At 34.7% G+C, this 23724-nt stretch overlaps 1 protein-coding gene across 2 annotated transcripts in view; it reads right to left on the minus strand.

Annotated features, from left to right (window-relative positions):
• fz2 (frizzled 2) overlaps positions 1–23724 on the minus strand; it is a 162101-nt gene that overhangs the window by 76910 nt on the left and 61467 nt on the right. The window lies entirely within an intron of this gene.

Genomic DNA, 23724 nt, shown 5'->3' on the forward strand with positions numbered 1-23724 from the left:
CATGCTATCAGAGAAACAAAATGTTTGGCGCGACTGTCTGACAATATGTATTAACTTTTAAAAAGCACTTATGAAAATTAACTCGGGTCATCATCATAATCATCATCATCCCATAGTCGTCCACTGCTGAACATAGGCCTCCTCGAAAAACCTCCATTCAGATATATCTTGCGCTGCTGCAATCCAGTTGGTACAAATCCTCTTTATGTCGTCAGTCCATCTTGTGGGTGGTCTTCCCGGGTTTCGTCTATCCGCTGTCGGTCTCCACTCCAAGATTTTTTTGGTCCACCTATTATCCTTCATTCTAGCGACGTGTCCTGCCCACCTCCATTTAATTTTGGCTATGTGTTTTATAATGTCTTCAATACCACTGTTTTCGTGTAGATGTTCTTGTTAGGGCAGGTCCCTAACAAGGACAACTCGGGTATGTATAGTTATTTATTTATTTATAAAGTTCAACAGGCCTTGAAGGACTAGGGTTTATTTTTCTATTACAATTATATAAAATACATTTAAAATTCCTTATAGTCTTTCTTTTATAAGCAGAAAGCTGCCTGCTTTCTCTTATGTTAGGTCTAGGACTAGTGTATACTGGGTTGTTTAATAATATTTGCTATTCCGATGCTTTTAGCGAGCTGGCTTTCGGTCTCTTACAATCTCGACCACTCGATCGTTCTCCCTTCTTGTTACACGTTGGGCCCAGTTCCTCCTTCGCTCCCTTATCTATCGTTCTATGTTCCCCCTCCTGTGTTATTTGATCCCACCTAATTTTCCCTAGGTTGATATTTTCTTATATTTAGTGTTTTCATTTTAGATTTTCGTAGCCAATGCTAGGAAACTTAGGGTCTGTTTTATTTTCTTTCTTGTTTCAATTACAGGTTTTGTGTATTCTTGGTTGTTTTCAATCCCAAAAGTAATCCAGATTCAACGTAAAATATATAAGTAAATATACCTACCACAAACAAGACAAATAGAAGATAAATCACTAAAGAAAAATAAAAAAAAAACTGTAGGCAAGAAATTATGGAAAACTGATAAAAGGTTAAAGGTCGTGGCATATTATCATGCACGTTGCGTTTCCAGCACATAGCGTTTAGTTTCCGAAAAATATAATTTAAATGGTTTTAAATATGAACAACGCACACTGTCCGGAACATAGCGTTTCAGACACTTAACGTTTCCGTTCAGTATATTCGAAAACAATATTTTACTGATGCCGACGGCTACGTAACGAGTCGTAACCGGTTGGTAAGGATAATGTGAATTAGATGTCCGTCGTTTTCCCCTTGTTTATTTAGATATTTGTTTGATTTTGACACAGCGTATTTAAAAAAATAATTTTCGAGGCTATTTTGTCATTTATGCATGTGTTTTTATTGCTTTGTGACAATTAATCACGGAAGTGATAAACAAGTAGGACTTTTGTACGCAAGTGATATCTCTTCTTTTTAAAAATACTTTTTGGTTTGATATGTATGGCTTCGTTAAATGTAGTATTTTGTTTTTTAACTGAAGGTGAAATTAAATTTAAAACATATTCAAACTGAATCCTATTCATTCTAAAATATCAATAATATTTTTCATCGTCATCAATTAATTCTCTGTATAAAGTCCAGTATTCACATTCCTTCTTTCTTTCTTTTAACATTGAATGTACTTTAAACCTTCTTTTTAACACAGTTTTTCATTCTTCATCGTTAAGTAGAAGAGCAATTGCACATAATTTTTGCCGAGAGAAGCGAGATCATATCTTCACCGAACCAAACTGAAACGTTCTATGTATGAAAATGTGAACGCGCAGCCCAATTGATGGAGTGGAAACGCTACGTGCCGGAAACTATACGTGCACGATAATATGCCGCGACCTAAAACCGGACTATTAAGCAAAACCTAAAACTGCGTATGATATTGATTAAAAAAACAAATTTGAGTTATTTCGTCTCTTGTATTGGTATGCCACTGTGCCTCGCGTTAGATTTATTCCACGACAAATACTTATACAAATCGGAAATCAATACCCTGTCCGGTTAAGTTAATACAATATTCTCCGCTAAACACCTACTCTTTCTACCCAAATTACACCTTTGAATTATTAACTTAATTAGCTTTACCATAAATGATTCGAATTACACAAAAGTTCGTTATTGTGCGTCTTTTATTACAAAAGGAAATTGCTAGGGAAACACTAAAGTTTTTAACGATCGTTTTCGGTATGTATTTTGGTGTATCCAGATGTTTTAATGGCTATAACATGAAATACTACTGTGTTGCCATGGACATAACCGAAGATTTATGGGTTCAGGCTTAGGCTCTAGACAAAATTAATTTATTATAACCCATACTAAAAAGCCATTAATAGAGATTTTAAAGATTTATGGTTTTCGAGAAAAAATGGGGTTAAAAACCAAATGAAAAGCTCCAATGGATTGTATTGTTTAACCTTAAATTTATGTTTGTTATAAATGTCAAATGGTTAATTGTTTTAAAGCATATTCCAATGGGGTTGTTAAAGATTTAAATTTACTAATATAGCTGTCGACAACTCAATCCAATTCAGTGTTGTTTGTTAATTTCTACTTTCTATACAATGAAATAAATATATACAATCCTTCAATCGCTCTCTGTGTCTATCTCTTTGTCATCTTTCCCCAAAATTTGGTTTAAGCACTAATTTGCCTAATATCCAAAATATTTATGGCCCCCAAACAACACCTTTATATCCTTAGGACAAACTAACGACTCCAGAAACGATTCCACTCAATAAACATTCAAAGAAGAACTAAAATTATTATATACAAAACACCGCTGAAGCCGATCCCCACATATAAGGCAGAAGGATGAAAGCCTTTAGGAACATTCAAATACATTAAGAGCTATAAACGATCAAGGGTAGTGGCGCAAAAGATATAACGCTGAACTATACCAACTCTGTAATAAACCAGACATCTAACGTTCATTAAAACACAGCGACTCGAATGGGCTTCTTCTTTTTAGTGCGCCGTCTCCTTTAGAAGGTTGGCGATACAAATGGCAATTGGAGCTTTGCAAACTGCTGGACAAAAAATTTCTGTGGATGAGCGGTCAAACCATCTTCTCAGGGCCCTCAGCCATGAGTTCTGCCGTCTTCCTACTGATCTTTTACCTGCACTTTACCTTTTAATATGATTCGGAGTAATTCATATCTTTCACCTCTTAACACATGGCCCAAGCATCATTTTTCCTCACTTTGATCGTGCTTAGCAGTTATTTTTCTTTACTCATGTGCAGAAATACCTCATCGTGGGTAACTTTTTGTATCCATGAAATTCTCAGCATCTATTTGATAAAATGTAAAAAAAATTTCTTCCATTCTTGACATATTTTTCGTTTAAAGATTGGCTTCACAAGAAATATGAATTCAAATACAAGTATGTTTTATCACTAGCAAATTTATTTAAAGCAAGTTTGATTAGCAGGAGCCTTAACAACTTACAACATCTATCATATATAAATTTTGATCAAATTCATGATTTTGTGGAATTAAACTAGGTCTGTGTTCATATAGACGTTTAACGAAACTTCGACCTGTCTGATCTATATACACTTTTGGACATATATCACAAGTAATCTTCTAAAGAATTTTGGTTTTTTGTTATCTTTACCTTAATTATTTTTGGTGCTTACTCAATGAATTGTTTGTTTTTAAAGCAGTGTTTATTTTGTTTAATTTATATTCAGATAGAATATTTAAAGAAGCGCTGCATAATTTGGAATGGGGCGTAAAAGTTAATGGAATTCTGATAAATACAATCAGATATGCAGACGATACAGTTATTTTAAGTGATGACTTGAATGGATTACAATGCCTTTTAAATGCCATTGATACAGTGGGAAGAGAGTTTGGCCTAAACATAAACTGTTCAAAAACAAAACACATGGTGTTTAGCCGTTTAGCACATCAAGATGCACGATTATATGTTGATGGTCATATAATTCAAAGAGTGTCCAGTTTTAATTATCTTGGTTGCAATATTACTGAACAACTAGATCCAGATCAAGAGATAAAACGTAGAATCGAGATAGCCCGCACGACATTTTTATAAATGAAGTCTTTCTTCTGTAATGATAACTTGCAACTTCAACTTCGAAAGCGCATGGTTAAAATGCTACATTTGGTCAGTCCTCTTATACGGTGTCGAAGCATGGACATTAAAAATATCCACCATTAATTGTCTGGAGGCCTTTGAAATGTGGCTGCACAGACGTATACTAAAAATTCCATGGACGGCTATGCTGAGAAATGAGGCAGTCCTTGAGAGAGCAAATGCTGCTCGCGAGCTGCTTGATAACATCAAATGTAGAAAGATGGCCTATTTTGGACACGTAGTAAGGGGAGACCGAAATAATATTCTTCAACTTATTATGATGGGTAAAATCGAAGGACGCAGAGGAATTGGTAGAAAGCAGGCCTCTTGGTTGAAGAATATCAGGGAGTGGACAGGAATGAGGAAAGCTGAGCAACTCTTTAGAATAGCTCAAGACAGAGACAGTTTCGCCATGTTAATCGCCAACGTCAAGGGGACTTGATAGGGCACGTTAAGAAGAAGAAGTTTATTTTGTGAAAAGCATTCACAGGCAATTGTTTAAATTAATTTGACAAACAATTTCATTTAGTTTTGATTTGGTAACATCAATTAACGCTAAATTATTAACTGATCTATTATATATATTTTTTTCTCTTGACCTACGTCCGGAATATTTGTTCTGTAGCCAAGTAAAGATAGCCCCGTACCTTCATTTTTTAAGTATTATATTTGTATTATCTACTACAAAAAAATTGACTTCAAATAAAAAAATATACAAGGTGGTCCAGAATTATGTACATTAATTTCTAGAGCTCATAGTACGTCCAAAAATAAGGGTACTTCTTTATGTACACTTTTTTATAAAACTGAATAATAAGGGGGGTACAACCCTTTAAAGGGGTGCATTGAAATTCTTATTTTTTCAAATATCTTCCAAACGGTTTTGAATACGGAGTTCATATTTTGGGAGTGATTATAAGACATTAGGATAATTAATTTCATGTCACCACCTACCACATCCTATATTAATACAGGGTAGTTTTGGAGGGTAAGTCGGGGTTATTGCGTCACATGTTTTTTAATTTTTACATATTTTAAAAAAATATTTTAAAAATTGTTTCCTTAGACTTTTCTACGCAAAAAAGGTGCTCTTGTAATATTTCAATAGAGATCACCGTTTTCGATTTATTCAAACTCGAAGGTATACATGTATTTTATTGTAATCGTTACATTTCTTAATATTCATCAAGTATGCTTTGGAATTAACACTTGTGTTGGCAATAATATTACAAATTCTTTTGATTTCAAATAACTCCATACTGTAAAGTCCATTGGATTAAGATCACAACTACGAGCAGGCCAATGAATCGATGCATCCGCACCCCGGCCTATCCACCTATCAGGGAAATGTTCATGTAACCACCTTCTACAAATTCTTGTGTAATGTGGTGTAGCACCATCATGCATGAAACATGTTTCTTCGTATTTGTAATGGAATATCTTCCAAAATATCATGTAAAATATTGTCTAGAAAATTGTAATACATGTTACCATTTAAATTTCCGGGAAAGATGAGGTATCCTATGAAACTATTTCCTAAAGTAGCTGCCCAAACGTTTTTCTTGAACGTGTGTTGGAAGTGAGTTTCCATTGTAGCCCTTGGATTTTCTTCAACCCAGAAGTGCATATTTCTAGAATTGAACATACCTTGTTTTGTAAATGTGGCCTCGTCTGTAAACAGAATGTTGCTTAAAAAATTTGGTGCAGTTTGAACTTTATTTTGCAATACTTCCTAAAAATCAACTCTAAGTGGCATATCGTCAGGTAACAATTCCTGCACCTGTCGATAGTACCAAGGATGTAATTGCTGTTGATGCAGAACACTTAAAACACTTTGATGAGAAATATTCGTTCTTAATCCTAACCTGCGTGTACTTATTGTGGGGTCATTTATTACAGCATCCGATATTTGTTGTATTCCTTCTTTGAAAACAACCGGTTTCTCTCAGTCGTCGTTCAGTACTTACAAAAGTCCTGGCATTGGGAATATTTCTGTTCGGATACTTTTCTCTGTAGCGTCTTACAGCGGCAATAGCATTTCCAGAACATTCCCTTAATACTAAAAGTATGTCTGTCATCTCAAATTTTGAATAGTGTGCCATATTGCGGGCAAACAAATTTAAAAATATAGCAAAAGAGACGTGTTAAACAAATTTCACTGTCGAGTACAATAAAAGTGTAGATAAAATAATTTAATTGTTATTAATCGTCACTGACAATCCATAGACTACTTGAAATTAAAGTGTTGTTGCTAACACAAGTGTCAATTCCAAAGCATACTTGATGAATATTAAGAAATGTAACGATTACAATAAAATACATGTATACCTTCGAGTTTAAATAAATCGAAAACGGTGATCTCTATCGAAATATTACAAGAGCACCTTTTTTGCGTAGAAAAGTCTAAGAAAACGATTTTTAAAATATTTTTTTAAAATATGTAAAAATTAAAAAACATGTGACGCAATAACCCCCACTTACCCTCCAAAGCTACCCTGTATTAATATAGGATGTGGTAGGTGGTGACATGAAATTAATTATCCTAATGTCTTATAATCACTCCCAAAATATGAACTCCGTATTCAAAACCGTTTGGAAGATATTTGAAAAAATAAGAATTTCAATTCACCCCTTTAAAGGGTTGTATCTCCCTTATTATTCAGTTTTATAAAAAAGTGTACATAAAGAAGTACCCTTATTTTTGGACATACTATGAGCTCTAGAAATTAATGTACATAATTCTGGACCACCTTGTATGTATAAATATATAATAAATAAAAAAAAGTCTTTTCTTTTCTAAATACTAATTCTTTACAAAACTATTTAGAATTCACTATATTAAGTAGACAAAAATAAATTAAGTCAACCTCTTAGATATAAAGATACTACCTGAAAGTTTGGCTGCCCGACCAAAAGAACTAAAAAAAATTTCATTCTTAGCACACTTTTTTGTTTTTGTTTGCCTTGCTATTAGTAATGAAAACACAGTCAAACTTTTAGCATCCCGAACAAATATGATTAACTCTTCTCGAAATAAAAAACAAAAGAAAAAGCTACGGAGTCGGCTAATGTATTTTCGTGATTAATTGATGCGAGTTTGGGTTTGACAGGTGGACAGCAACTTCCTAGATAGCTGGTGTCAGGAATATTTTTCGAAAATTAATGGAATCTTAAACTATACACGGTTTCTAAAATTGACAAATAGAAGATTATCAAGATCGACAGTAGGTAATATAAGCGATATTTCAGGTAAATCAAATTTGGCAACACCGGAAGTTCACGAAAACATAAGCGCGAAAAGGTTGACAATCTTAGAACAAATAGCTGTGTAGTGCATGGATTTAAATTACCATAAAATATATTTATATGCAATAAAAATATGTTACATGTATATGTACAACATCTAATTAATTTATAAAAATAACTTGTAATTGGAAGTACAGTAGAAGAATTATTCGATGAATGAATCGTAATGTCATTATTGCTGACCAAAACAACACACATCATAATAACAATGGTTAACTTTAACCAGATAAGGTAGATAATTGGCTGGAGAAATTTTTGCACCTTGAAAGCGCCATTTTGGAACAAGCCAAAACACATAGAAGTTACAATAAGTCACAAAATATCAGATAGTAACCAAATATCAGATAGTTACAAAATATCAGATAGTCACAAAACAAATAAACTATCTACTGATCAAGGAGAACTACAGAATATACAGATATTTCAACTACTTGTAATTGTGTCCTAAAAGTAGATAACGCTACAGTAGTAACAGATAACCACTACAGAGAATATCTGCTAAGTCTTGGTTAAGTTGATATGGGTTTAATTGCTCCTTTAACGACTTTAAAGCCGAAAAGAACCTGGTTATACGAAGTTATCAATTTAAGTACCGCCTTTTCTCGTACTGGCTTACCAAATTGCCACCGTGCACCGGAGGACACGTAAAGCCGTCGGTCCCACTAAAAACTTGAGCCAGAAAGTTACAAAAATGGAAGATGTAATGCAGATTACGATCAGTTATAACAACGGCTTCCGAAAAAAAAAAGCGTCATCATCGTCAGCATCATTACACACTCAAAAACATTAACATTGCTCTTATTACATGGCGATTATTTCAATTTGAGTTCAAAAAATGAATCTTTGGGATTATTTGAAATGTGATCATCCTTTTTATCCTTCCAAGCTCACCTTATGCGTTCTAATCGTCTATTATATCACTAAGATATCCTCGATTTCTATTTTCTTCAATAAAAACTTCCTATTCTTCATTTTAATATTCTTCGCCAGCTCTTCTTCATCTGTCTTATTTAGAAATATTCTTTATTTCTGCATATAAAATACATATTATGTAATGCCTGATCTCGTATGTGGTACATTTTTAAGATTCAATATATAAAAAGCATTTTGTAGCTTTGCTTTTCGGAGTAATTTTAGCGTCTTTTCTTAAAAACCCTTTAATAAACAACACGTTTACAACAGAAGAACAGCAACCCGACAACTTAACTCAGTATGGTGGGATAGACACCTAAATATAAAGACAAAAACACAGATTTATAAAACATTAGTGCGAAGTATTATGACATATGGGGTTGAAAATTGGATTATAAATAAGAAAAACAGCAGTAAGATAGTAGCAACAGAGATGGAATGCCTGCTAAGATGCCGCAGAGTAACAAGAATGGATAGGAGAAGTAATGACGAAATAAAGCAAAGAACATCAATAAATAGAAACAGACATACTAACATATATAGAACAAAAAAGACTAAAGTGGTATGGACACGTAAGAAGAACTAGCGACAGCAGTTGGATAAAGAGTGTTGTAAAAACAACCTGTATAATAGTGTAATCGTAGTATAGTTATTTTATCAAATTGTGCGCTCAGGTCGGCAGCTATCGTGTTAACGTGTGTGCGACTGATTTCCTAGATCAGGGACCCGTCCTCCCCTCGTTATGTAACTTAAGACAGACAGTGCCAATTTGCCTCTCGGCAAGTAAAGGCCGGTTGTGTGTGATCCCGAAAAGTGCGTGGTGCGTAAGAGATAAATGCGCTTGTAAACCCGGTGTTTTTTGTGTTAAAACGTTTATAGTTGGTCTCTCTCAATTTTATCATTTCATGTATATCTGTTACTGCCTCCCCGCACTCACTGTAAAGCTAATATTTGTATAACTCTTTATGTAACTATCAGAATTGCGATAATTGTCAATGTTTGAACCAGCCCTTAAGTCTATTGTGTAAATAAATCGAAGGAAAATACCTCTTAATTGTTTTATTGCTTCAGTGGTCCTTTATAAATATTTTGAAGCAATTAGGTGTTCAAATACGCCTCTCTTAAATGTGGATAGTTTGGCAACAAAGTTTACCCTTTCCACCAAAGAGAATAACCGAATGGAGCCCCATAGGAAGGAGGAAAAGAGGACGACCCCGAAGATCCTGGAGGAACGAAGTAGACGACGCCATGAGTAAGAGAGGCGCATGAGTAAGACTAAACGATGGAGACAACAGAGAGAGATGGAAACGGTTAAACGAGGGAAGGCAGTGAATACTGTAGAATACCTGAATATATATTAACAACCCTAAAGAAAATATTTTAAAAAACTAAACAGAATTGCCGGAAACAAAAATGGTTGGTATTTTAACAAAAATATAAGACAGTATTGTTTAAATTGTTGAATGAAATTGACTGGTCGCTGGTTAATCGTGGTGGTAAATAGTTGGTCGATAGGGTGAAGAAATAACTTATAAAATGAAATCTCTTCACACGTTCTTTATTGTCTGCTCTTATGGCAACATATGGAAACATACTACTTTTATAAACTTGTAATGCCTTTGCCTCGGGCTGACAGGGTTGCCGTCTAGGCAAATTAAAACTTAGGTCTAAGAATTTACATATATGTACATAGAATAGAAATATTTTGAAACAATAGAATAAAAATATTTTGAAACGATTTTAAACAAACTCCCCCGTTGAAGGGTACCTTCAAAATAGATTATAAATATAAATAAAGTCTTATGTATCAATACTATCACTAACACTCTCTTGCTGCATTGGTAACGGACACAAATGACGAACAGAGCGAATAACAGTCTTATTGTTTGTTTTTACCTCTGCCACTCTTGAAAGTTTATCTTTACCGGAATGCAAGTTAATAATACGTCCCAAAGGCCATCTACATGGTGGTTGTTGGTAACTGCGAATTAACACTAATGTTCCAATCTTCAAATGGGACGAAGATTCTTTCCATTTGTATTGCTGTTGCAGTTGCAAAACGTATTCCTTCACATAACGATTCCAAAATTGTTGATACATATGACGAATCGTTTTGTAGTTGGTGAGCCTGCCTATCGGGATTGTGCTTAAGTCAGTATCGGGAATGGTTGAAATAGGACGGCCAATCAGGAAATGGGAAGGAGTAAGTGGCGATAGGTCAGTTGGGTCATTAGAGAGTGCAAACATAGGTCTAGAATTTAAGACTCCCTCGATCTGAACTAGCAGAGAATTAAAATCTTCGTAGATAAGTTTTTTGTCGAGTAACACCCTCTTTAAATGGTGTTTCATGCTTTTAACTGCCGCCTCCCAAAGACCGCCAAAATTAGGCGCATACGGTGGAATGAAATGCCAATTTATATTATGATCAATAGCGTAATTGTGAATATAAGTATTATTTTTTAAAAGAAATTGACCAAATTGTTTAAGTTCATTGCGAGCTCCAACGAAAGTGGATCCATTATCTGAATAAATGTCATTGGGGATACCTCGTCGAGCTATGAAACGCTTCAAGCAGGATAGGAAACAGTCGGTTGTGAGATTTGTAATGAGTTCAAGATGAACTGCTTTGGTACAAAAACATACAAAAACACAAACGTAACCTTTTATTTCTTTGGCTCCCCTACCCGATTTATTGTTTAGTAAAAATGGTCCTGCAAAATCTATGCCACAGTGCTGAAATGGCAGTGATGGGGTTGTGCGAGCTTCGGGCAAACTGGCCATTGGACAACTGGCAAATGTAGGTTTAAATTTAAAACAAGTAAGACAATTTCTTACCGTTTTTCTTGCAAGGTCTCTCCCCCGAATTGGCCAATAATATTGTCGAATTGATGAGAGAAGGAGTTGAGGACCTGCATGTAATAGGACTTTATGTTTATGCTCAAATAGCAACTTAGTGAAAGGATGATTAGATGAAATTAATATAGGGTGTTTAGAGTTAAAGTCTAATCCAGATAATCTAAGTCGACCCCCTACTCGTAATACATGATTTTCATCTAAAAATGGAGTAAGATTTGAAAGTTTATGTTTGATTGGTAATGGTTTATTGGAATTTAAAATAGATATTTCCTCCGCAAATGAATCCAATTGTGCAAGTTTTATTAACCGCAATGATGCTTCTTCTACTTCGGAAAGAGTTAAAGGGCCTATCGTTCTTTCTGACCTTTTTTTACACGCGTTATTACGAAATCGAAGACAATAACTAACGACATGTTTTAACGTTGAAATATTAGAAAATCGAGAGAATAGAAAGAGTGGTACCGAATGGGTAGCCAATAACATCGAACTTTTAACCTTTTGTTCAGGAAGTTCGATTTCAGACATTGCAGGAGGTGCGGGTTTGTCTATAGGACCACGTAGAAAAATTGGCCCCTTCCACCATAATTCACGGTTAGCTAGATCTTCTGGTAAAACTCCTCTGGAAGCCAGGTCTGAAGGATTTTTTTTAGTATTAACATAATACCAATCATCCTTGTTGGTTAACTGTTGAATTTTGGCGACGCGATTGCCTACGAATTGTTGTAACTGATTAGCATCCTTTTTTATCCAACATACTACTATCTGAGAGTCGGACCAATAATATATCGGTACTGATGGTGAACTGGCATTGACAACTTGGGCCGTTAATTGTGCTCCCAGTAGAGCAGCACATAACTCTAATCTGGGAATGGTGAGTCGCTTTAATGGTGCAACTTTACTTTTGGAGCAAATTAAATGACTTTGATAATTGCCACTTGCATCTATGCTTCGGAAATATATACAGCTTGCATAAGCATCTTGAGATGCATCGCAGAAACAATGAATGTCTAGTATGGAATGATTGGATCCAAGAACATGCCTAGGAATCTCTAATTGATTGAGTTGGGACAATTGATTGTAAAATTGTGTCCATTTAATATAAATGTCATGTGGAACCTTTTCGTCCCAATTTAATTTGAGGGTCCATAATTTCTGAATTATGAGTTTAGAAAGTACAATTACTGGAGAGAGAAGACCAAGAGGATCCCAGATCTGTGAAATGATAGATAATATCTTTCTCTTAGTAATCGAATTATCATGTGGAATTGAAGATATTTTAAAATTTAGAATGTCTTTGTTACTATTAAATTGTACACCTAAGGTTTTACAGCTTTCGTGTTCACCGAAATTTAAAATTTCATTAGGAATATCGCAACATGGAATGTTCATGAGAACACTCGGATTATTTGTAACCCATTTTCTAAGTATGAATTGTGCTGATTTTAATATGTCTGAAATATCTTTACATCGGGTTTGTAATTCTGAAAGGTCGTTAGAACCCGTTACTAGGTCATCAACATAGAAATCATTAAGAATTGTCTGTGAAGCTGTCGGTAATGTATTACAGTTATCAATTGCTAATTGATTTATGCATTTTATTGCTAAGTATGGCGAACTAGTACAACCATACGTAACGGTGTTTAATTGATAAATTGAAAATTCATCTGCTGGGTTGTCCCTCCACAGGATCTGTTGAAGGGGCTTGTGTGCATCATGTATAAGGATCTGCCTATACATTTTACTAACGTCAGCAGACACAACATACTTGTATAGTCGGAATCTAATTAAAATGTCAAATATGTTATTTTGCACCTTTGGTCCAACATATTGTAACTCATTGAGAGACCATCCAGAACTACTTGGACTTGATCCATCGAAGACCACTCTAAGTTGAGTAGTCAGACTACTAGGCTTGTATATGCCATGGTGGGGAAAAAAATAAGTTGGTTCAGTGACCATGTCACTTTCTACCCTGGTCATGTGACCTAAATCGATATATTCATGTATAAAATTTTTGTATAATTGATAAAATTGAGGATGAGTTTTGAATCGGTTTTCGAGTGATATGAATCGTTTTTTTGCTATTTCTTTTGAATCTCCCAATAAATCGGTAGAATATTTGAAGGGCAACTTCACTACAAACTGACCGTTTTCATTTCTTTGAGTGTGTTTGTTAAAAAGTTCCTCACACTGGACGTCATCTTTTGATAACATCATAGGTTCATTTATCTCATTGAGTTCCCAGAATTTACGTAACTGATTGTCTTCTGGTATAAAGCATTGTGAAAAATTGCATAACGACGTTGATATCGCATTCATTACAGTACCAGATATTACCCACCCAAGTTTGGTATTTTGAAGCACTGGTGCATGTTTTCCTAATTTAATATTACCATCTAATAGCAGTTCCCAGAACAAACTGGCACCTATGATCATGTCAACTTTCTGAGGAGTATTGAAAGTAGGATCAGACAATTCGATATTTTGAGGAATGGAAATTGTAGAGATATCAAATTGTTGTAACGGAATAGTTGAAATGAATGGTGTTACATAACAAGATAATTGAAATTGGAAATTATTTTTGTTTGAGAAAATTGTAATTGAAGTTTTCTTTTTTAAAGTAGAAACCACTTGGTTAATACCAATAATAGCTAATTCGGTATTGGTTAATGGTAACCCTAACCGTTTGACAAACTCTTCGGTAATCAAATGGGATTGAGCTCCTGAATCGAGCAGAGCTCTACATTGATGCAATTGATGGTTTTGGTCTTTAACTTTGAATGTTACTGTCGACAGAATTATATTAGATTGTGTATCTCTGTCTGTAACTAAACATTGTTGATTTGGGACTGAAATTGTTTGAATATTGTGAGAAATTGCTTGTGAATTGTGTGACACCTGGTCACTATCATTTGGATGATTATGAGCACCTACTGATTGAATTGTGTCTCGTGAATTGTATTGATTATTGTTGTTGTTGTATGCATTTGACTGTGTGTTTTGACTTTGATATGAACGAAAATAATCTTGGTGTAATAAAGTGTTGTGTTTACGTTTACACTTACGACATGATCCGCTACTGCACCTTTCCTTGGAGTGACCAAAACGTAAACAATTCGGACAAAGTTTTAAAGATTTAATCTTTTCCCATCTGTCATTAATTGTTAATCTTAAAAATTCGGGGCAAGAATATATTAAATGATCACTCTTACAAAAATTGCACTGAATTTGATTTATTGATAAATGAAATTGTGATCGAGATTGTAGAGGTTTCTGAAACCCAGAGTGACTTTTAACGGTCATCATTGAGGAGGAATGAGGCTCTTCTTGAGATTGTAATATATCTTGTCTCTGTTTAAGGAATTCAAGAAATTCATTTAAGTGAGGCAATTCTACGGAAGTGTGATATTCTTTCCACTTATTTTGAGTTACTTTGTCTAATTTATTGTATACAACATGAATAATTGTCATATCCCATAGAGACTCTTTAGTGAGCTTCATTCCTTCTAAATATGATAAATGCTTTGAAACTTCATCGATTAACCCTCTGAATTGCATGAATGTGCCTTTATGTATCGAATTTAAATTGAAAATAGATTTTAAGTGGGTGTCTACTAGAAACTTTTTTCGATCGAATTTGTCACAAAGCATATTCCATGCAGCATGGTAGTCTTGGGAATCAGTAAAACCTTCTATTGTTCGTTTGGCATAACCTTCCAACGCAGCTTTTAAAAAGTTAAACTTTTGACCTGCACTTAATGATGAATTTGAATCGATAGTGTTTATAAAATTGGTTTTGAATTCGAGCCACTGCTCATATTCACCATTAAATGTAGGAAGCTTGATTTTCGGCAAAAGAAAATTTTGAAGTGGATCGTGATTAACTACATTTTGAGGTGTGACATTTATTACCGGAGAAGAATTGTTTATGTATTCCTCTAAATATGAAATTGCTGTATAAAAATGATTTTCAAATGGATCACGTTCATTAAAATGAATTTCTAATTGATCGTCCGAACATTTCTCCTCGATAGATTGCTGAATAATTTCAAATTGACTTAATAATTCAAGATTATTTTTATATCGCATATTTACATCGCCTAATGTCGGTTTAAGTGAACCATCAATTATTTTATTTGCAAAATTTGTTAATGAAGTTAATTTACGTTTAAGAGAACCTCTATTTCTTATTAATTGTGCAATATCTGAGCTCGACATTATTTATTTTTTAATTGAAATGTTCGTAAATATCTCTAAATCTGACAAGTTATAATACCATGCAAATTCAAAAAGATCAAAAAAGTCTGAAATACCAGAATCTATAAATAGCACTGCGATAAGGGTTAAGGGTAGGATTTATCTTAAGATGGTATATAAGTGGAACAGACTTACAGCTTTTCAGGGATGCGCGTCTGCAATCGCTCAGCAAATTGGCCACAGGAACACCGCTTCGTGTTTGTCAACGTTCTTTTGACTCGCTGTCCCGTTCTCTGATGGGTTGAAAGGCACAGATGCACTAATAGAAACTTTTGCTCTACTTTTAATAAATTGATGATTAAAAATTGAAATTGTTAAGATTTACCACCGAATTCGGCTACGAATGACCAAAAAATTGTATGTTTAAATTGTTGAATGAAATTGACTGGTCGCTGGTTAATCGTGGTGGTAAATAGTTGGTCGATAGGGTGAAGAAATAACTTATAAAATGAAATCTCTTCACACGTTCTTTATTGTCTGCTCTTATGGCAACATATGGAAACATACTACTTTTATAAACTTGTAATGCCTTTGCCTCGGGCTGACAGGGTTGCCGTCTAGGCAAATTAAAACTTAGGTCTAAGAATTTACATATATGTACATAGAATAGAAATATTTTGAAACAATAGAATAAAAATATTTTGAAACGATTTTAAACAAGTATACTCAGGATAATCATAAACACATCAATGATTTTAATTCTCACCGTCTGCGCATATAAATGTCTTAAACTTAACTAATATAGCACTATATTGCAATCTTACAAATATGGCATGCACATCCATCTACTTTATGTATGTAATACAAGAATAATAAAACCTGTATAAGGTTTGTAAGACTGAGTATTCCCGTGATATATCCAATATAAATCTCCCTTTATCGTCCGAAAGCTGTATTGTCCGAGGTACTTAACTTAAAGAAAAGGTAATGCTATATGTCACAGTTCCATAATATTCTACCCACGGCATGGCAGTTGACCGTGGCTTTATAAGAAGAAAGGACCACATACGCGAGTCCAATTCTACTTGATAAATGTTTTCGAACCTACTCTTTGACTTAGAGATTCTCTAGTTCGATAGGGCGACTACCTACGGCTTTTATTATTAAAAGAAATCAATAAATTAAGACAGGTACACGCGGTCGAATTGGCTTCGGGCTAACGAGAATCGCGAAAGGTGCATTGCCTACAGGACCGGTCGCGTACGGAGAAGGGCAATACGTAAAAAATGAAAAAAAAAACGATTTTTTTTTACAAAAGTTTTTAAATATAATATTTATTGTAACTTTATAAGTGTACAGTAATTCTAAACTTGCATTCTACCTAACTATTCTAAAATTGTATAGTCAAGACAAACCATAAGCCGCCTCCGGATAAGAAAGCTGCTGGCTTTTGTCTTGGACACAGGACATGTTGGTGAAATTTAACGAAAGGACAGGGTTTGGTACAAAGGTCTCACAACCAACTGGCAGAGAGAAGTAGTCTCTCACCTACATAGCAGAAGGATAAAGATATTGGGACAAATAGTTCATTTAATACAGGGAATCGCTGAAGCAACAATAAAATATGGAAAATGAAATGGACAAGAGATGTAGTATCGATTGTAGATTTCAAAGAGGTCGATTGACTTCGTAGAAATTTCCACACTTTAAGCTGACAGATCTGTTGAGTATAACCTACATATATGTTTAGTACAACAGGTCTAGGCTTCTAAGAAAGCCTATTATCTATTTAGGAGAGATATTTGTTAAATACCCAGGTTCTAAAGAGACCTGTTCCAGATCTTAACACGTTGGCGAACATTTGCTCTGCAGTTTCAGAAAATATATTCGGTCACTTTCTCTGCAATTTCGCAGAATTTGCATGGTGCTCTGTCCAATTTGCCTATTCTATAGAGATGATATATCAGTGAGCACTGCCCAATGAGAATACCTGTAATTCGAAATCTAAATCTTTTTGTTTGCCCTTGACATGGAATGTTTTCTCTGTGGCAACACTGAGTACATTTCCCATTTTCGGACATTCTCCACTATTCAGATTGTTGGTACGCTGCAGAATGGCTCAGAAGCGAAAATAGGCACTAGCTAATTTCTGAGCAAGACTATCAGCAATCCCATTACCAACAAATGCTTTATGTCCTGTAAGAGAACTGTCTGCAATTCCAATTGCAAATTACCTACTCATGTCGTAGCCTTGAGAGCCTTCTAGGTGCGGCTTGGCTATATATGTAAGGCAATAAATTAATATTTTGGCTGAATCGAGGGTTTTTCTAGACACTCTTGAGCACAAAAATTGGCTTCTGGTAATATTGAAATATTGTATGGGCATTTTCGAAAGCTATTGACAGTGATTTCGTTTTGCGTCAACTCACATTCATTTAAGATAATATTTAGTTTGAGTTCTCTTGTTTTGCACATAATATCTGTGGGCATCTTCATGGATTGCGTTGTTCCAATCATTAAAATCTGTGAATGATTAGTAAGGTCGGTCGCCAATCTTTATATGCTGAGCCCATGTTCTTTATTATTGCCTTTTGATGCGTTTCTTGGCTCCACCAAACCAGCGCAGCATAAGTAACTATCGGTATGACAATCTATATAAGATGAATTGTAGACACTTTTATAAATCGACTATAAAAAAACCACATGCACGTGAATTGAAGAATTCCACAATCGAGTAAGAGGATAACAAGTAAAACCAATAGAGAATAAAACACCGAATTTATATCAGATTTGCCAAAAGTAACGTTTTGTGCAGATCCATTAAAATTTAAATTGCTTATTTACTCTTTGCCTGAAAGTTTCCTGGGGAGTATACGTTCATCTAGTCGCTGAGGACGTCCCTGATGGGGATTAAGGAACACGCAAATAAAACTTCTCGTTAGTTAGTTCGAGTTAAATCGATACATGCGAGAACGGGTTTGAGAAAACGGCGAATCGCGGTGGTTGGTGTGTTGGTACAAACCGAATAAAAGAGGACAGTGTCAAAACGATGGGAAAACGAGATAAGTAACTCTTTGGCTAGTGTTAATTAAACCAACATCGACTCACGCAACGCAATCAACATTTGCATAAATCGTTGCAGTTTTGTTAATGAGCAGATTTTTTCGAAGATTTCACTATCTGGAATTTATAGTACCGATCTAAAAATGTAATTTATTTAAAAATAATACAAAGAATTTATTTCTTTTTAAGCAATCTTTACCGTGGAAATCTTGTGGTATCAAAAATAATCGTATAATAAGAAGTAAATCTGTTCGAATACTAGCAAAAAGTTTTAAATCTACTTCTCTACAATAATCTAATTTCCAGGTGATATATTTTTGTTTAAGCAAGCAAATAATTAACAAGCAACTTTGAATAAAGTCAACATTTTTACTGAAAATTGCCGTTGCAAATTTTCCCAACGGGACTTAGTCGGCCTTTCGATTCCCGAGGGAACGCTCGATCTCTAATCATGCTCATCATCAGCCCAGCTTTTCCTTCTAGAGCTAATGAAATTCTTAATCGACTTCCCCATCTAGGCGCTGCTCACGTTCCGTAATCACCGGAAAATCAACACAACGAACATTCTGGTTGTCGAAACACAAATAACAAATATTTTTAACCGATTTTGTGCTCGTCGCATGTTTGTGTATAACGTGAAATTAACCGGTCGATTGCATACACGGTGCTACTACTCGGCGAAAAACAAACAAATCGTGATGCATTTTTTGAACCCGCCTACTGTAGTACGGTAGAATTTAACACAAAAATGAATAAGCCGTCAAAAAACTTTGTCTCAAAAGTTTGATAACATTGTTTGGAGACTTATTTGTTTCCACTTATTGATTAGAAATATATAGCTATGATTGTGTACAAGTAGGCAAAATTTGCAGTGTTAAAAGTGTTATTCGAATGAATGTTTGATTTTCTAATTATTAATGAGCATTATGTGGAATCTTGGACACTTTATTTTTAAATAATTAAATAGCAATTCATTGTAAGTAGGGGAGACGGGGGCTCCTTCAGACATGGGGCAGCTTCAGACATTGATATTGTAGGTAAATTTAAGGACTCGGGTTGGCAAGATTGACAACATCAAAACATTCCATCACTACTCACACTATTGTAGTTCAGTCTGTAGAAAGTGAAAAGTTAGTTTTTGGTGGTTGAAAGTCAAATTTTTGGATTGAAGGTAAGATGAGTTTTTTATTAGAAGATAAGACTTGGATATAGGAAGGATAATTAACATTGCTACCAGTTTTAAGTCCATTTATTGCTGTATAACCTGTACTATTCACATTTGTGGCACTCTTAGGTTATATTTTTACATTTAGTCTGATCACATCGAGTGTGGCACCTTCAGACAAAAGGGTATGGGGATGGGGCACTATCAGACAAACGCAATGGAAAATAGAGACACCTTTTTTGAAATAACGTGCTTAAAAGTTATATATATTTAAAAAGGGTTTCTCTTTGTTGGAGATTGTTTGAAGATGGTAAGAAATAGGAAGAAAAAAAAACAAAAGGAAATTTCGATGCCGAATCTATGAAAGAATGTGTAGCGGCCATCCTAGATGGTAAATCGATAAGAAATGCTGCTAAAAGTTTTGGATTAAAATATCAGACTGTTGGTATGTACGCTAAGAAGTTTAGGGACAACTCAGATGGCGAACATGATATAAAATTAAGAAACGATACTAGAAAGGTTTTTACTGACAAACAGGAAGACGACCTTGAGGCATTAAGTGTTCAAAAATGTTTTATGGTCTTAACAATCTATAAACTCAAAAATTAGCACATGAGATGGCCAAAATGAACAATATTGACTGTCCTAAAAACTGGAAGCTCCAAGAATGGCAGGAAAGGACTGGCTATACGGTTTTATGAAACGCCACCCAAGATTATCTCTCCGTGCTGCAGAAGGATGCAGTATTGCACGTGCAATTTTCTTTAACAAACATAATGTGAATGCTTTTTTTAATAATTACGAAAAATTAATCAAAAGATACCCAGAACTCTGTGACTCATCCAGGATTTGGAATATGGATGAAACAAAAACTGAAACTAACCAACAACCTTTTCGTGTGATTTCACAAAAAGGCCAAAAACAAGTAGCAGCTGCAGTAAGTGGTGAGAGAGGAACTCTGGTTACTACAGTTTTGTTTATAAATACAGCTGGAAATACAATACATCCTGCTCTAGTATTTCCGAGAGTGCACTTCAAGAGCCACATGATAAATGGAGCACCAAACAGGACCTTGGGTTTGGCTCATCATTCAGGTTGGATGACCACTTTCAATTTCGTTAATGTGATGCAGCACTTTATAAAATTTTCAGGTTCCTCTGAAAAAAGAAGAATGCTTCTAATTTGCGACAATCATGAGAGCCACTTGTCTTGTCAATATAGGCAATATAACTAGCAAGAGCTAATGGCGTGCACATTTTAACAGTTCCACCCCATTGTACCAACATGATGCAACCACTGGATGTGGAATTGATGAAACCTTTTAAAACATATTATAATGCTGCAATTGATTCATGATTCATGTTGAAGTCTGACCCAGGCCACGTTTTGAAATCGATCACGTGGCCGCATGTGTTGGAATAGCACATGGCCGTGCCATGTTACCACAGAGCATTATAAATTCTTTCAAAAAACAGGAATATTTCCAGTTGACAGGCACATATGTTTGCTCCCAGTTTGGTCAGTGAGAGACCTAATCCTCCAGACGAAACTCTTCCGGATGAATCTCTAACATGCCAACTAGCTGCAAGTCAACCAACTTTAGAACCTGAAAAACCACCCTCATCTCCTCAAATTTCAAGCGAAAACTTTCAGCAGCCAATAACTCCATCAACATCAAGCTGCCAAAACTCTACGACTATGCGCTCTCAACAGCCTGGCTGTTATTTAAGTCCTGAGGAGATACGAGGATATCCAAAATCGAAACTCAATACTAGCTTAAAAAACCAAGAGAAAAGGGGAAAAGCAGAATAATAACTGACAACCCAGAAAAGCTTCTTCTGGCAGAAAAACAGATAAATAAAAAAACAAAGAAAAACACCAACTGTAATGCTGAACGTACTAAATCTACGAAAAGAAAACTAATTTTTTGAAAATGAGAAGAATGAAAAGACAACTGATGATGAAAATGGCAAAAACTCTGATGATAAAATATTAGAAGAACCACAGCAAAATTCTGACAGGAGTGAATTGAAAATTAAAGATTTTGGGCTGGTTAAATTTGGGACTGTAAAACAAAAAGATGTGTATGTTGGGAGAATCATTGGTAAATGTGATGATGGGGACGTTTAAATTTCATTTTTGAGAATGTCATCTAAAGTAAATTATAAATTTTTCTACCTCATCGTACCAGATATCTCTAGTGCTTCTTTATCAGAAATTGTAGCCCTTTGGCCAACTCCTTCTGAGCAGTTGTCTTTTTCAGTTTCATTGGAAGACTTCAATATGCATTAGGGGTTTGATTAAGTATCATAATATAGTTTTAAATATTGTAATAAATAATTTCTAAAACATCTATATGAGGTTGTCATTTTTCCAATTGTGTCTGAAGCTGCCCAATTCCCCGTCTGAAGGTGCCCCCAAGTGGGCACCTTCAGACGTTTTTGAAAAAGTGGTTTTTATTTTTTTACAAGTAAAGTTGGGTGAACAATGTATTTTATTAATATTTTCTTTCTTTATTTGGTGAGGTATTTAGAGTGATAGACAGTTCAAATTTTTGTCTGAAGGAGCCCCACTCTCCCCTACTTACTTCCTCTTTTATAATAATCTGAAAATATGTATTATTTATGGTAGGGCGTAGAATACTATAATCGTCAATATCCCGCCAACCATTCGAGAGTGAAGGTTAGACGTTAAGTTATCCTTACATTTTACCTGATTTCAGTAAGGCATCATCGGTGTTAAGAGGTAAGTCGTATTGGACTTACCTCTAATAACTGTAATTGTAATATTGGCTGTGATAACTAGAATCAGGTTAATATCTAGATTACATTGTACCGTTTTCTCGTTTATATACTTATTTTCTACATAAGCATAATTATTTTTGTTAATGCCAACAATTGGTGACTCTGAGGGCCCACGCCCCAGTGTTCTACTGATGACTTATGTCCAACTATTGTATGAAATATCTTCATTTGTGTTGAGTTTACAATAGTTTTTTAGTTTTTGATGTTTCTGGTCTAGTTTCTGCATTATCTGCCCTGATATAGCTGTCAGTTAGTGCTGTCATATTCTTGATTTGGTCTAAATTCTAATGTTTTTTTAAACGGGTATCATCGTGTTGAAAAGGCTGTTTTATTATATTGTTGTAAAAGTCTTTAAAGGTCGTTGTCTGCTACTAGCACTGCATCGTCTACATACATATTATAAAATGTTTTTCTTCCATTTATATCCTTTTGTTTTACGTACTTTTTATTATTTCATTCGTGGTTTAAAAAAGAGGATCAATGCATTTTCCTGGGAAATTCAACTGGTATTGGTTGCATATTACTATTGATTGCATAAATATTCAGCTGAAATTGGTTACCGATCCAAGTCAGGATAAACGACAAAGTTTTTTGGATTAGGAAAATACCGTACCCATAACAAAAAGAAAACGGGCTCCCAGTACCAGAAACTTGGTATTTAATATTTTTCGTCACTTGTCTTCAATTGATAGCACTCATTCCTGTACTATAAATTTACACTCGACCTGAGTATGAGCATTCACAAAACGAGCAACTGCAATCGGGGTGTTGCAATACAGTTTTTTAACCTTTTAAAATCTATCCTCACTTCAAAAATAAAAGTATAATAGTTATGTACAAGGATAAGCACGTGTAGTTAGCAAAATCGCTTTATTGCGTCCCATTTTACGTCTGATACTGGTTTTTACTGCATTTTAATGGCACACGTGTGAATAAAATACCAACGGTATGACAATAAAAGTCCAACAGTGTTAATGTATTAATACTGCAGGCACCATGCATAAATTAGCAAGAAAGTTGTGCTTTTTAAATGAGTACACAAAAACTATGTTCATATAGATTTTTTCTACATCTTTAGATCTAACATAAATACAGTTTTATAACGTAAAATAAATCTTCTATATTTTTATTTCGGAAGTTGAAACAAATAAACTATTTTACGAAGAAATTCTCCGCAACTTAGAACTACATCGACCGCAATATATTTCATCCCAAAGCAGTTGCGGCAGTTTGTTATGGTAAAGAAAAAGGTAAAGAAAGATAAAAAACAAAAAGACAGTCGCCCACTCACGAACAC

This window comes from Diabrotica undecimpunctata, chromosome 4 (genome assembly GCF_040954645.1).
Source record: "Diabrotica undecimpunctata isolate CICGRU chromosome 4, icDiaUnde3, whole genome shotgun sequence".
NCBI classification, from domain to species: Eukaryota; Metazoa; Arthropoda; class Insecta; order Coleoptera; family Chrysomelidae; genus Diabrotica; species Diabrotica undecimpunctata.